The sequence below is a fragment of the Amblyomma mixtum genome, chromosome 3, assembly GCF_055824585.1.
Source record: "Amblyomma mixtum isolate Tamu chromosome 3, ASM5582458v1, whole genome shotgun sequence".
Lineage (NCBI taxonomy): Eukaryota > Metazoa > Arthropoda > Arachnida > Ixodida > Ixodidae > Amblyomma > Amblyomma mixtum.
The window spans coordinates 430,017,126-430,021,367 of record NC_143014.1 but is presented as its reverse complement, the minus strand read 5'-3'; the positions used below and the strand labels follow the sequence as shown (position 1 = coordinate 430,021,367).

Sequence of the window (4,242 nt, the reverse complement as noted above, 5' to 3'; positions counted from 1 at the left end):
GTAGTGCAAGAGGTGCTAATAATGTAAATTAAAGGCCTTACGTCCCAGAAATGTGTGGCGGAATACAAATGCGCAGGTTTTTCTAGACTTAGCCCATAGAACAAGATCATACGTACGACATTTTTGTGAGCAACACCCGCGTTGAAAACTGAAGCCCTTTACGTAATTCCACACCTTTTCGTGTTAGTTGGAAATGGGCACGCTCTCATTAAGGAAAACGGGCCCCTTTGAAATAAACTCGCCCATTCAGCGTCCTTTCCCAGGAATTAAATAGGGCTGGGATGGAGAATAGTGATCGCTTTTAGAAAATGGTTCAGTACATTTTTTTTCTGTGTGCGTTATAGTCACAGTTGCTTGAGCAGAAGCAATCTGCCCACCTCTCTGTCAACCTTTGGACTACTCTATACCAATAACCATGCCTGCACACCATCGCATATAGCCGCTGTGGTGGCTCAGAGTTTATGGTGCTCGACTGCCTGACGCAAAAGACGCGGGTTCGATCCCGTTCTCGGCGTACACATTTTGATTTGGGCGAAATTCTAGAGGCTCCTGTACTGTGCGGTGTCAGTGCACGTTAAAGAACCCCAGGTGGTAGAAATTATCTGAAGGCCTCCACTACGGCGTCCCTCATGGAACCAGTCGTTTTCGTACGTTAAACCCTATAAAAAACTAAAAATCCAAACACTATCGCATAATTATCTGTGTGAAATTATCAAACCGAAAAAGAAGTTTGGGCAAGTTCTTAATTCACTAAATAGAAACAGCGTGAATTGACACTCGGGCGAAGGTCTTCGCGGTGGCTGAGAGGTTATGGTGCTCGGCTGCTGAAACGAAAGACGCGGGTTCGATCCTGGCTGCGGCGGTCGAATTTCGATGGAGGCGGAATTCTATCGGCCTTTGTACTGTGCGATGTCAGTGCAGGTTGAAGAACCCCTGGTGGTAGAAATTATCCGGAGCAATCCACTGCGGCGTCCCTCACAATCTGAGTCGCTTTGCGGCGTTAAACCCCCATAAACCACAGTCGGACGAAGGAATACATGCAAGGACGAGCGCTTGTCCTTGTGTGTCTTCCTTCGTCCCAACCTCAATTCGGGCTACATGTTTCTACGCAATCCAATATCAACGCGCAAGAAAAGGTAGAAAAAGATAGCTTCAGTTTTTTTTGTTTTATTTTATTAGGGTTTAACCTCCCAAAGCGACTCAGGCTATGAGGGATAGCACGTGAGTGCATTCCGCTGTGTTAAACCACAGTCCTCAGACGTGGGGGTTGTTCAGCAGGAAAACATCGCCTGCAACGAATTGTATATTTTTCTTCTTCTTTCCACGGCGCTGGCCTTCGATCACTTGAGGAAATTGTTTCGTGCGAAAGCACTACTTCACAGGGTCAAACCCAACCAAGAATATTGTGGCATCCCTGGCCCTGAAGGTGCAGAAATAAAATAAATATTGCCGCAACTGGGGTTCGAACCCCCCCACGGCGCGAACAGAACAGCTCCGCTGGCCACTCCGCGACAGCACTATGCCCCAGCCGATCGCGCCTCGGGTTAAACTACAACACACTCACGCGCTACGCGCATTGCACACCCTCGTCTTCATCGGCTTCCATCTGGGGCGTGCTGAGATCAGAGCAGTTTAACCTCAATCAGAGCTTAACCTGAGTCTAATAATCGTTACCAGCCGTGCCAACGACCCAGCAAAGCAAAACCACGAGCCAACCAGGCTAAACACATGCTTTCGCATGTCCACTCAGTTTAACTACGTTAAAACCCTACCTTTATTTTTACTAACCACTGTACACAATTGCATATATATCCAGCACGAAATCCATAAATCCCATGCAGCTCTTCTCCGCAGTGCTTTCGGCCATTGTACACTATACCCGTATCGGCTTTTCCCTCAGGCATGGCGAAAGAAGTATCGCATCACTGTCTTTTCCCAGGTAATGCGTCGCTGGTGTCACTTTCCTTAGACGGAGCCTAGACTTCTTGCTGGAGAAACCATCCGTGAAAATCAGCCGGTATTGAAGACGGACAGTCGAATTCCGCCACGGCCAGCTGCTGAAAGGTTCGCGCGTCGATCACAACCAGGGCCAACTTCCTTTCGTCATCCTCTCGAAGAATGGAACTAAGGACGACGCCGTCATCTTCTTCGACGGCTCCCGGACGGGGGACGAATACGGGTTCGGATGGGAACCATCCTTCCCTTTCCCAGCGCAGCCAGTCACCCGTAGAGACGTCAAGCTTGGAGATGAACGGCCTCTGCTCCTCACCCTCGACGTTACTCAGAGTGTACACGAAGTGGTACGGTTTCCCGTTCAGATTTTGGTTGATTCGCGGCAGTTCACCGCACAGCTTGTTCTTTGCCAGGCACTGCGGTTCTACACAGACGCGCTCGTTCGGTGCTAGATTCAAAGGTAGCACAAAACGGCGCATATAGCCGCTCTTGCCCGAGGTGGTGTTATTCCCTTTCAGTTCGAAAGCCCTGATAATGCTGTCATCGTCGAAGCAGATTAGGTCTACCACAAGTTCCTCTCCGCGTTCAAAAGCATTAATATGATGGAACGTGAAAAATGCAGCGCTTTCGATCCCTCCAGGATGTAGGCTTCCCGTGTTCTTGTTCATAACGTGAAAACGAACATTTTTCTTAGAATCAAATTTAAGGGCGTCCATATAAGTTTTCTGATGGAAAAATTTGGCTTTAAGCATGGATGGTATGTGGAGAACTAGAGATTGCTCAAGCACCACCACCCAATTCTCTGTCAAACCGAAGCTATGGATGTAGGGCGCCGCCACCCGGGACTGCAGCGGTATCTTGCCCACGGCCGTCACATGGTCCACTGAACTCACACCGCCTTCCATGCCACCAGGATATCGAACCAAGATGAATGTTGGACGTGCCCCCATCTGCGTGCCAATGTTGTACGTGGTGCCGTCCCCCGGGTCCAAGTGCGGGTGCGCGGTGGCGATGTGCACAGCCACCAAATTCTTGAGGTTCTTCCTCTCAAGCGTCTCCAGCGTATTCGGGTCAACGCGGAACAAGTGCGGTGTCTCTGTCATGGCGTAGACCTCGTCGCCTATGGGCATCACATTTACGAGGGCATTGTCCGACATGTCTAAGGAGAAATAAGACGACAGCCGCTCGAACACGCTGGAGCAAGGGTCGGGGTGAGCCATTGTACCGAACTCCGAGACGACGATCCGGTTGGCTTTCTGGTTGCGGAGGAAGGACTGGCTTCGCAGGAAGCGGTTTCGGTATAACACCTGGCCATTCTCAATGCTGAACTGTCGTATAAGTGCGAGACTGTCGAACGCGTGGTTGTATCGATCAGCGCCCACTGATGCCATACCCGGCCCGTTCCGAAGCAACTTGCCTTGCAACCAAGCGGGTAGCTGTCCCTGCAGTAAGCCTGCGACTGGTTCCGACACCTCTGGTACGCACGAGCGCCCGTAAAACTTTCTTAGGTCGATGCTTTCTGCCGGTGACTCCTCTTGGCACGCTGCCATCGTGTGCTGGAGGTTGTTGCCCAGCACGAAATGCTTTTAGTCCTCTGGCGTCGGCTGTTTGTTCTAGGAGCCCAAGGAGCTGTGGCGTAGAGGCGGAACGCGGCACCTGTGTCGCACAAACGAAAACCACCAATCCGAAGAGGTGGATCTGCTGCGAAACCACTTTGTGGGCTCTTTGCGTGTCAGTGTGGTTAGAACCGCTGATGCCAGTTCTCCGTCGACATAACACGCTGAACAACGGGGCGTCAAAGGGAGATAAAACTCAAGGGCCATGAGAAAGATAAGGCCTTCTTTTCAGAACCTAACAAAGCGCAGCGCTCTTCTAGCCCCGGATGATACTATTTATCTCACTCGTGTTTACGTAGGGCATAGACTTCTGATCCCTTATTACTGTGGCAGGGGCTCATGCACTTGTTCTGTAAAAAGACCGTACTCTTATCCGAGCATTCGAGGCTGTATTTAAGTTCGTACCTTACGTAACAGTAGAGGAGAATTTACAGGGTCAAACTAAAGGGTCACATTGCCAGTTTAGATGGTCAAAGAGCGTTTACAAGTTAAGAGATTCCCCGTAAATACGTTGGCTTTGAAACCTCCTCCTCTTTTTACTATGAGTGAATGTATGGATGTACAGTGTGGTCCAAAAGTAGCCAGGCAATGGGGTTTGTTTCTTAGCCATGTTAGAGGAGCACTTATGCACCTCTTAAACTCTAAATCTGTCTAAGGTAAGGAGAACCCTTTT

At 49.9% G+C, this 4,242-nt stretch overlaps 1 pseudogene; it reads right to left on the bottom strand.

The window, feature by feature from the left end:
* Positions 1–1,976: 1,976 nt before the first annotated feature.
* Positions 1,977–3,508, bottom strand: LOC149358077 (beta,beta-carotene 15,15'-dioxygenase pseudogene; annotated as a pseudogene).
* Between the last annotated feature and the right edge of the window lie 734 nt (positions 3,509–4,242).